This window comes from Oryctolagus cuniculus, chromosome 2, assembly GCF_964237555.1.
Source record: "Oryctolagus cuniculus chromosome 2, mOryCun1.1, whole genome shotgun sequence".
Classification (NCBI taxonomy): Eukaryota; Metazoa; Chordata; class Mammalia; order Lagomorpha; family Leporidae; genus Oryctolagus; species Oryctolagus cuniculus.
Window position 1 is genome coordinate 105,366,268 of NC_091433.1, and position 12,585 is coordinate 105,378,852.

Sequence of the window (12,585 nt, forward strand, 5' to 3'; positions counted from 1 at the left end):
ATCCTCTGACTCACTCCCTCAACGGTCTCAATGGCTGTGGCTGGGCCAGGCCGAAGCCAGGAGCCAGCAGCTTCTTACGGATCCCCAACGTTGGTGCAGCGACCCAAGCACTTGGACTATCCTCCACTGCATTCTCAGTCACATTAACACGGAGCTGGACGGAAAGTGGACTCAAACTGGCACCCATATGGGATGCTGGTGTTGTCATTAGCCACAATGCCAGCCCTTCAGCCTGCTTTTAAAACTGGGGCATCAAACAATTCCTCATGACATTGCAAACTGGTCTACTCTTTGTCTTAACAAAAGCTTGTATGTCTTATTTGAGGTTCATAAATACAGATAAAGAGAGAATAGGAGGGGGACTGATAGATAGAGGGAAGGAGGAGGAGAGACAGTGAAACAGAGAGTGTGTGAATTTGTGTGTGTGTGTGTGTGAGAGAGAGAGAGAGAGAGAGAGAGACAGAGAGAGAGGGAGAGAGAGAGAGAGACAGGGAGGGAGAGATCCATCTACCAATTCACTCCCCACGTACCTAAAATGAATGCTTGGACCAGTTGAGATTTGGATTGGGATCTTACTCCAGGTCTCCCACATAGGTGGCAGAGAATCAATTACTTGATCCATCATTACTGCCCACCTCCAAGATACATACTGGCAGAAAGCTGGTGTCAGGAACCAAAACTAGGCACTGAACCCAGGTACTCAGATATGAGATTTGGTGTCTAAACTGCTGAGTTAAACAACGGCCCCTTTTGGCTTTTTGGGAGGTAACCCAATAGCAAAATGACCTCAGCTACTAGCAAAGCAACAAGGGTTGGAGGCTTTGGTATTTCTTCATTCTTCAATTCTGCTCATGCTCCTATTGGATTCCTCCACCTCAAGCAGCATTAATTTGCCTTGACATGCATTCTAATGTTTTACCATAGATCCCATAAGTGGCTAAAGATATGCTAAATTGATATTGAACACTATCTGTAAAATATATTGACACAATCTCCAACTTGATATTGTAGAGCCTACAATCAAATGGAAGAAACTCATGGTTCTAAAGATACCGAGATACCCAAACATCAAATTCCTGCACTAAAGCTAGATATCTCTGGAGAAAAGAATATTTGAAAAATAATTCTTAATTTATATTCCACTGATAATGACTATTGGTTTCCTGTGAGCTACTGATTAGTTCATAAAATAGTCAGTATTAGTTAGGTACTTTGTTACAAAGTATTTCTGCTAAAAATGTGTTCTGTATCAGAAGACTGTGGTTGATTTGTGATGAATAACTTAATGACATTTTGTGTCTGCCAACAGGTCTGTTTATTTCACAATTCACACACACCAGGGATGAAATATTTAAGGAAAACAGGAAAGAAAAATATTAACTAACACTAGGTAGGAAATACAGATTGGTCAAATTGCTTCATGTAATCTTTTTTAAGACACACTCAACTTGAATGAGATCTGTATTTTGTAGGTGCTCCATAAATGTTTATTGGCTATTATAGCTCATTCTTAGCAAAAAGTAAAGAAACACAAGGGGGCAGGTGTTGTGACATGGCAAGTTAAGCAGCTGCATGCTTTTCCTGCATTCCTTATCAGAGTACCAATTGGTGTCCTGGCTTCTCTGCTTTCAGCTTTTAACAAATGTTGACAACTACCACTTTTATGTCACTTTTTATTCTATTTGTTTGAAAGCCAGAAAGTGAAAGACAGGCAGTAAGAGATTTCTCATCCACTGGTTCACTCCTCAAACACCCACGAAAGTTGGGGCTTGGCTAGGCTGAAGTCAGGAGTCCAGAACTCAATCCAGGTCTCCCATGTTGGTGTCAGGGACTCAAGTACTTGAGCCATTATCTTCTGCATTCCAGATGAGGAGCTGGAATTGGGAGCAGTGCTGGGACTCAAACCCAGACTCTCTCATATGAGACACAGGCATCCCAACTGGCACCACCCAACCATTTTAATATTTACTGTGTAACACACTTATAGAATTGTGTCCCAATAAGGTATAATCGTCTTGTTGTGCATAAAACTGATAAAAATAGAAATAGAGTACCATCAATGAAAAAAAAAAGTCCATTTTTAGTGGGTCTTCTGAGATCTCACTAGATAAAATGCATGACAAACGAGACATAAAAAAGACTACCAATAATTTGAAAAGCCTCTCTTTCAACTCTCTTTCCCATAAATTTCCTATTGTGGATCAAACTTTAGAGACATCACTGGGTATTCAGTGCCCACGTTTGGAAGTAATGACCACTAAATAATTGAGCCTCTGGTAAATCTCAGAACAACATTTAAGCCTAACATGAGTAACTCAACATGTAATCTCTCCACACTTAGCTATAGAATGGGAATCTCACTGGATTCCACATCAATCTCAAAGACTCAGATAATCTTTCCATCAAGTGAAACTTAAAGATCTTGTGTAACCAGCTTACTTGAAATACAAGAAAACAGATTCAGAGAGAAAAATAAAAATGACTGAGTTGAAGTCACCCAGTGGATTAAAGCATGAATAACAACATGAAGAAGCCAGACTAGTCAGAATTCTTTACATCATCTCACATGACCATTTAATTATCCTCACATGTCGCTTTCACATTCTTGCTGTTAAAAGTACTTCCACAACAAATTCAATAGAGATTATTGTTAAACCACTTATTGCTTTCTATTCATCTGGCAACAAGAATAAATTTTTGATACAATGGTCATTCTGTGTCATATTAGGAATAGAACATGGATTTTAGATTTGGGTATACACCTTAATTTTAATGATAGAATTCTGTTAAGTTTGTATTAACATTTGAAATGTGACTCATATGATAACCTAATAAAAATAGTAGATACTTGCTTTATGATACATTGAAACCAATATATAAATGCCAACAGAAAGACCTAGTCACAATGAATTAGGATTGTGCATTAGACTTTGTTAACTTGATTTTTATAGAACCTACTGGGCATGATCATTTGAAAAATAAAAACAAATGTCTACATTGAATTGCGACTGCTCCTTTACAAAAATATATACTATTAGGGATCCAATTGTGCAATTTTCAGCCACACTCACCTAGCTATTTGTCCAGATTTCATTTTAAATCATTTTTCTCAGTATTGGGGTTTGTTTTTATTCAAGTCAGATTTTGTATTAATAAAAGAAAAATAAATCCGTTTGCAGTTTCATACATAGTATGTGTTACACTGTATTGTGTGTCAGATTCAAACGTATCCTATTACAGAGACCGATGATAAGTCATTCTTGTTTAGTGCCATCAGTTCTTCTTCTGCTTTCTCACACAGACGTGAAAATGCAATAAGCATTCGACATCTACTAAGGAGCATTGCTATGAACCACATGAATATTTCTTCTGCAAATCACATGACTGTTCATATAGTATCCAGTTTTATTATGACAGATTTAGAGGTTTTGACCTGGCTGCTCCATTTTCAATCCAGCTCCCATCTAATGGCCTGGGAAAGCAACAGAGGATGAAGCAAGTACATGGGCCCCTGCAGCCACATGGGAGACCCAGAAGAAGCTCCTGACTCCTCTCTTCAGCCTGGTCAAGCCCAGGGGTTTCAGCCTTTGGGGGAGTGAAACAACAGATGGATGATATTCTCTCTCTCTCTCCCTCCCTGCATCCCTCTCTCTCTCTCTCTCTCGCTCTCTCTCTCTCTCCCTCTTTGTGTAACTCTTTCAAGTAAAAAATAAATCTTTAAAAATAAGCTCAATGCTGGAATTGGATTAATCTCTCTACTTACCTTTGGGTAGTCACATCAGTACCCTTCCTGGATCTCCCCACACTTAGTAGTACCCCTAGATGAAGAGCTTTGCTTCTTCCTCTCCCAAATTCTCTAAAGCAGCACCAGCATTGGCTGTAGAAAACATTTACATAACCCCATGGAAGTTGAGAAATACTGTTATGAGGCTGATTAGATAGAAAACAGAATCATCGTGGCAAAGTTTTCAGTGTTCTAGACTTCTGTCTCTCACTGTCATTTTTCTTTTGTTCCAGGAAACACTGGGAGAAACTTAATAATGAGATATCATTATTTCTACACGTTTCTTATATGAACAAATTTAAACAAGTTCAGAACTGAGGCCAGTGTTCTTCTTGGCTCCTTCATATGCATGTAGTCTTGACTATACAAAGTGAACTATTTAGTGTCTGAATATGCTGATGGAAGTCAGTCTGTCATAGAACATAGCAGGTAAAGTAACAGTGTTCCTCTGAGATATTTAACCAGATACACATATTTAATAGATGTCTGGTTATCCATTGTTAAGGAACATCTTGTTCTAGAACAAGCCATACTCTGAAGCTGAATTGGTCCATATTGTCTCAATCTACTTCAAGAATTGGTTAAATTCCTTCCTTCATATGTGGGTGGCAGGAATCCAGTCACTTGGGCCATCACTGCTGCCTCTCCGGGTCCATATTAGCAGGAAGCTAGAGGTAGGAGCTGCAGCTGGTCCTTGAGCTCAAGTTTTCCAATGCGGGACATAGGCATGTTAACTTGCATGGTAACTGCTAGACAAAATGCCGAAACCTCAGATCTTATTCAAGAAAGGAAAATGCCAAGATGACAAGGAAGACACAGAAGAGCACACTAGAAGACATTTACATCTCTGACATCTATAACTTCAGCAAACATTAAACACAGGCCAATTCTTAATCAGATAAATATATACCTTCACTCTGAAGGTCTGTTTATTTCAGCTCCTAATTCTTTTTAATTTTTCTTCCTCGGACTTTCGTATTCCCCTAATATCTCCACCCTCCAACTACAGAAGAAAGGGGGCAGGGAAGCAATATAACTTGTTTCTAAGGTTCTACTTCCATTATTAATTATTAGCTGATTGCAATTCTGAGCATTTACACTAGAATGTGTGCTGGAAAACGTTCAAATACTGGGTTTGTTTAATGATGCCTTTTTAGAGTTGGTAGTTGAACAACTGTTGTATTCCGTAGTTTAGCTTTTTTATTGAAAATCTGAAATTAAACTTGTTGAGTTTTCTGTTCTATTGAATTGCTATGTTCAGGATGTTCCGAGGGGGTGGTAGCAGAACTCTTTTTAATGAGGACTTCTTGTTTTTTGTGTGTGGATTATAAAGGCCACACCCTTATTATTAAAATATATGATGCAAGAAAAGCAGTCCTTAAAGGAAATTTATAGCATCAAATACATATATTAGAAAAAAAAGAAAGATCTAAAACTAAATTATCTAAGGCTCCACATTAGTAAAAGAAGAATAAGTTGAATCTAACAAAAGCAAAGGAAAATAAATAAAAATTAAAACAAATCAATGAACTTTAAAATAAGGAATCAATAGAGAAAATCAATGAAACCAAGAGCCAGTTCTTGCTGCCAGCATTGTGGCATAATGGGTTAAGCTGCTACCTGCAGGTCCAGCATCCTATATGGCTGTGGGTTTGTGTCCCAGCTGCTCTACTTCCAATCCAGCTCCCTGCTAATGCAGCTGTGCCAGCAGCAGAAGATGGTGTTTGGGCCCCTGTCGCCCATGTGGTAGGCCAGCAGAAGCTCCAGTTTCCAGGCTTCAGCTTGGAAATGGCCCAGCCCTGGGCATTTTCAGTCATTTGAGGATTGAACCAGTGGATAGAAATATACATCTCTCTCCTCTTTGTGTATTTGTCTCTTTATAACTTAGTCAATTAATTTATTCAAATAAATAAATAAATCTTGTAAAATAAGAAATGCTGGGGCCAGCATTGTGGCATAGTGGGTTAACGCCTGGCCTGAAGCGCCAGCATCCCCTATGGTTGCCAGTTCAAGACTCAGCTGCTCCACTCTCTGCTGTGGCCTGGGTAAGCAGTGGAAGATGTCCCAAGTCCTTGGGCCCCTGCACCTGCGTTGGGGGTGCAGAGGAGGCTCCTGGCTCTTGGCTTCAGATCTGCGCAGCTCTGACAGTTGAGGCCAATTGGGGAGTGAACAATCAGATGTAGGATCTCTCTCTCTCTCTCTCTCTCTCTCTCGCTGTCTTTCCTCCCTCTATGTAACTCTGATTTGCAAATAAATAAATAAATCTTTAAAAAATAAGAAGAGCTGGTGGGCTGGTACTGTGGCATAGTGGGCTAAGCCTCTGGCTGCAGCACTGGAATCCCATATGGGTGTCAGTTCAAGTCTCTGCTGTTCCTCTTCCAATCATGCTCTCTGTTGTGGCTTGGGAAAGCAGTGCAAGATGGTCCAATTGCTTGGGCCCCTGCATGCACATGGGAGACTCAGAAGAAGTTTCTGGCTCCTGGCTTCAGATCGGCACAGCTCCGGCCTTTGCAGCCAGTTGGGGAGTGAGCCAGCAGATGGAGGACCTCTCTCTCTCTACCTCTCCTCTCTCTGTGTAACTCTAACTTTCAAGTAAAATAAATAAATGTTTTAAAAAAGATGTATAGATAACAAGTATATAAAAAGATGCTGAATATTATGTCATCAAAGAATCGCAAATTAAACATGGAGATATCACTACATACCCACTGTAATGCTGAAATCTAAAGCAGGTGAAAGATCAAATGCTGACCATGTTTTGTAGCAGTAGGAATCTCCACTCATTGGTGATGGGAATTCAAATTGGTATAGTTATTTTGAAAAGTAATTCATCAGTTTCTCACAAAGCTAAATACACCCTTACCATGTCACCCAGAAATCATAATGCTGACTATATCCAAATGAACGGAAAACTTACTCCCATGCATAAATTTACATAGGAATATTTTTAGCAGAATTAGTCACAAATGTCAAAATTTAGAAGCAATCAAGCTATCTTTCCATAGGTATATGGATAAATGAACTGTTGTATGTCCATGCAATGAGATATTCCTCAGTATTCACGAATGAAAAATCAAGATACAGAAAGAAAGGGAGAAAACATAAATGCATATTTAAACTGAATAATCCACATCTTAAACTACAGAAGCCAATCTGTGTGATCTAACTTTCCTGAGTCTCTGGAAAATGCAATAAATCTGTGAATGCAAAACATCATGGCAGTAAGTAAAAATATCAGTGGTAGGAAGGGACTTGGGGTGGAAATAAGTCCTAAATAAATGGAGGAAAGGAGATTTTTAGGGTAGTGGAACTAGTCTGTATGATTTTGATGAGAGATGACTTCATGCATTTGGGAAAACTAATAACACTGTGCAACACCAAGAGCAAACTTTAATGCACACTATGTACTTGAGTTATAATACTGTATCAATATTGGCTCAGTTATAATAAATGTACCACACTAAAGGCAAGATGTGACTGAGAACCCATGAGCAAGGTGGAGAAGAAGGGGTATATAAGAATTTTCTGTACTTTCTATCCAATATTTCTGTAACCTATAACTGCTCTAACAACTAGCCCATTAATTCCTTTAAAAAGTTCAACACGAGGTGGGGTGTTATGGTGCAGTGGGTTATGTTACTGCTTTGGATGTACACATCCCATATTGGAGTGGTTGGTAAAGTCCTGGCTACACTGCTTCTGGTGCAGTTTCCTGCTAATGCACATCTTGGGAAGCAGCAAATGATGGCTCAAATGCATGGGTCCCTGCTACCCTTGTAAGTGACCTGGGTAGAGTTCCTAGCTCTGAGCTTCAGCCTGGCCTAACTTCAGATGCTGTATACATTTAGGGAACCAGCAGATGGAAGATCCCTCTCTCTCGCTCTCTGAATGTCTTTCAAATACAAATAAAAATATTTAAATATGAAGTTACATATAAAATATAAAAATAAATATAAAGCAAATCCAAAAATCTTTATAGAACTTTTGCTTTGCTTTAAATCAAGATTTTATAGATTTGTGAAGAGTAGTGTCTTTATTGATATACTAAATTCAACAATAATGTACATTCAGTAGTGCTGTATATTTCACAGCTGGATTGTCATATGCAGATATAGGATACCACCTATACTCCTTGTAGCTATTGTGCATCAATTCATGTTTAAGGCTTAAACACTGACTCACCTTCCATACAGTTCATATGTCACCAGTTCTTCACAGTCTCTATAAATTGGTCTTGGAACATCTGTTAGAAGCCTTAACACTTCTCCTGCTCCCATGGGAGTGAGTATGACTCACATAGAAGCAGACACTTTTTTAAATATCTAAAATCCCTATCAATTTCCTGACAACTATAAATAACCATTAATTTACAACCCTAAAACTACTTTCTTCGATTATGCCTCATATAATTATATATATTTTAAATGCAAATATTTGTTTATAAATATTATTCAAAGAACTAATAAGCTCTTTTAAATACCAAAATATCTCACTTTCTCTAATTATGATAATTTTATAGCTGGGTAAATAGCATGTCAGACTGTCTGCTCCTCCTTTATCCATTGTGGTGCACTCAAATGGGAAATCTAAAAAATAAAGTCAGTAGCAGATTTTCCAACCGCTTCTGGTTTTGAACATAGAATGCTAAGGAAATGTGTGCCTTTCCATGCAGTTACCATAAATAAAATCATTGAAAAATACAAGAGCCATCCTTCTACAAAACAAAAGATGTTTATGATGGTTTCCCTAAGATAGACTATCCTATCTAGTTTAGTCTTCTATCATTTTTCATCAAGCCTGGTTAAACTAAAACAGAGTCTGATTTCAGAAACCCAGTAACTTCACATCCTTTAAAAGAATGAAATTACTTTTGAATTAAAAGCTAAAATTAAAAGCCTGAAAATGTTAATGTTCAATAGAAAATATTCCTAACTGGAACACTTTCATGAGGAGCAAAGCCATTGTCATGTGGAGCACTGTGGGCTTGTTGCGTCCTGCTCTCCAGGAGCTCAATTCTAGTGGTAGGAGCAAACATGGCCCAATAAAACTTGCTCAGTGTTAATTATCCTAATGATTATACTGAAGGAGAAATTTCTGTATAATATCTACATATTATATACAAAATATAGCATTCCAATATATACAATATACCACATATGCTACATACCTATAATAGTAGTATTCATGTTGAGTTTGAAACATCTAACAGAAACACCTTTTACCTACCTAGGAAGGTTCTGTGCCTTGATCATCAAGTCCCAGTCCCCAGGTTGTGACCGGTTTCTGCAAATCCTTCTTGTCACACAGCTGGTTGACAAAATCTGCTTCTGAAATTTTGCTCACGTGCCCCGTCTTGCCAGAGACCTTCCTTCATTGCCCTAGCCCAAGAGACCCCAGACATCCTCATCATTTTATTCTCCTTTATCCTGTTCACTGATAGCATTTATCATACTTTGTCAAATTTATTGATTAGGTTTTCAATTTACTGTCTGCTCTCCTCCCAGTTAAACAAGTTTCTGGAAGGGACCAGCATTGCTCTGTCTAGTTGAGCCCTGGATCTTAGCCTGTAAGGTTCTGTGGCCCTGTTCAGAGTGGACATACAATCACTAATTCTGCTTGGTGGTGCTTTAACCTCACGTCTTTAGTTTGCTAGTGATCTCATTAGCAATTTAATTCAACAAACTATCTGAACACACATTTCTGCCCCACTTGTAAGACTGAAATGACACAACTGAGAATACAATGAGAACAGATAGTTGCAGCATTTATCAAAAATATTGAAAATTATATAAACAATATAGTGAAATAAAAACTGTATTCCACAATAACTTGACAGTATATCAGTCAAATTTGTGTATTAGAAAAGACAGCTTACACATCCATAGGACTAGTGGGCATGTTGCAGTTAAAGTATGATTATATCTACACATCAATGCATCCTTTATTTCAGTTTAGTAGAATTACAAAATGCTATTTGATTTTGCATTGGGACATATTACAGGGATTTTTGCCTTGATTTGACAGATTGAATGAATATAAATGCTATTAATCTATATTCTTTGAAGACTCAAGTTTTGTATAAAAAACCATTTATAAAAAATACAACAATAAAAGCTTAAAGATAGTTATTTGATAAATTTTTAAATGATGGTTCATATATGAATAAATATTAATGATGATTTCCATGATTATATGATTACAGGTAAGTTTCTATTAAAAGGATTAGTGCGAATGTTACCTCATTTAATTTACTGGTTAGAGAAGATAATTATGTTTACATGTAAAAACATGATCTTTCCACAATATAATGTTTTACTGAAAGATGAAAAATTGATATTACCCTTTCAGTTACTATCTTCTCCATGGAAACTCTGTTCATGTTCAAGGCCACTGCTTTACTTATTCTCTATACCTGTGTGCTGAACTGCTACACATGCCTGCCTGTCTTGTAGTTTGGACAACTAATACAGTTAGAAAGAAGCTTTGGTAGTGATCAATCACAATCTCTCCTTCTGTCTCTCTCTCTCTCTTTTCTGTCTCTCTCCTACCACCCCCCAACACACACACTCAAGAACGGATGTAACACATTTGCCAAAAGAATACTTAGTATGTACATATGCCACAGCGCATCAACTTAAAACATAAACCTAAATTTGACAAAATATAGTGCGTGCCATAGTAGTTTTCATTAAACATTCGTGGAGTGAAATTGTTGAATGTTGATATATTTGCACATTATTTGCACTACATATCTGATCAGACTCACATTTATGTATGTGGGGATCGACGAGATCAGCACACAATGTAACTGGGACTTGAGTGTTAGGTGAGATTTAAGACAGAATGTGGAACTGGATGTTAATTGAAGAAATGAGTACCGAGTATCTTCTATTCCTAGTGCTGGAATATAGTTATAAACAAAAGAGAAAAGTGTCCACCCTTTTGGAGTTGACATTCTAGTGGGTGAAGACAGATGGCAAGGAAGGTAAATTGGTGATGAGTGTTATGATAAAAAAAAAAAAGTGGGAAACAGGATGAGGTCAAGTTTGCAGCCTTAGGAGTCAGGATGGCTGGCAGAGGGCCTTACTGAGAAGCTAGCATTTGTATTAAAGCTTTAGCAAGGTGAGTGCATGAGAATCAAGGGAAGTTGCTATTCAGGCAAAGGAAAAAACAAGTGCAAGGATCCTGAGGCAAGAAGGTGTCCGGTGCACTGAGAAACCACCAGGAGTCTAGCCTATTTAGACAGTAGAAGGAAGGGAGAGAGAGTTAAGACTTAGGACCAGGGTGTTAATTCAGAGATAAACATAGCCGTAATTTGGAGGTCATTTTAGGGAACCCATTTTCACTTCAGAGAAACTGGACACTCTCCAGGTAAATGTAAGCAGAAGAGTTACATAGCTGGACTGAAGTTTTGAGGGACCCCTACAGATAGAAATCAAAATCATGGAAGTTTCAATCCTTTGTGTGACTTGATCTATCTCTGCAAAAGGTATGTTAGAGGGGCTGGCATTGTGGTGCAGTGGGCTAAGCCACTGCTTGCAGTACTGACATTCCTTGTCAGAGTGCTGGTTCAAGTACTGCCTACTCTGCTTCTAATCCAGCTCCCTGATAATGCACCTCAGAGAGCAGCAGATGACAGCCCTAGTGCTTGGGCCCCTGCTATCCATGTGGGAGATCTGGGTGGAGTTCCTGGCTCCTGGCTTGTGGCCATTTGGGGAATGAACCAGTGGTGAAAGATCATTTTCTGTCTGTATTTCTCCTTCTCTCTGTTACTCTACCTTCCAAATAGATAAATAAATAAATAAATAAATACATCTTTAAAAACAAAACAAAAGACTATGTTAGGAATGACAATAGTCCCCAAAGATGTCCATATCCTAATGCCCAGATTCACACATTAGGGTGCATGATAATGTTAAGTTAAGGTTGTGGATGGAATCAGGGTTCTAATCTGTTGTGCTTGAGGAGAGCAGTCTGGATAATCCAGGTGGGTCCAATATACTCAGAAAGATCCTTATTCAGGAAAGAAGGAAGCAGAAGGGCCAATTAGAAACACATTGGAAAGGGTATGCTGCAGGCTGGCACGTAGAGGAAGGGGCCAACAGTTAAGGAATGTGGGAAAACTGGCAAACACAAGGACATGGATTATCCCTTAGATCCTCTTACTGACACCTCAATTTGAGCCTAGTAAGGTCCATTTCAGACTTTTGACCTCCAGAACTATAAAAGGATAAAATTATGTACTTTTAAGCCACTAAATACGAGATCATATGCTTTACCAGCCACAGGAAATGCATGAATCTTCTAAAAACCTTTGGGTTGGGCAGTTGGCCTAGAAGTGAAGACACTGGTTTGGGCTATCTGCATCCCATATCCGAGTGCCTAGACTTGAGCCCTGGCACCGCCCCTGATTCAAGCTTCCTGCTAACACAGACTCTGGGAGGCACCAGACGGTGGCTCACATGGTTAGGTCTCTGATGCCCAAGTGGGAGACCTGGGTAGATATTCTGGCTCCCAACTTTTGGTCCAGACCCAGCTGTCTTGGGCATGTGAGGAGAGAAGCAATGGTTGGAGCTCTCTGTCTCCACTGCTCATTTGCTCTTCTAGGTGTGTGTGTGTAAATAAATCTTGGGTCACAAAAACTTTAAAGAGAGGTGGGAAAAGGCCTGGAAAAGTCTGAAGTTTTGTTGTTTGTTTTTTTTTGTTTTATTTTGTTTTTACTTCTAGTTATGTGTCAATGTATTATTACAAGATGTACAATGTTTCCTGGAACCTCCATCTCTCCCAATTTTCCTGATGGC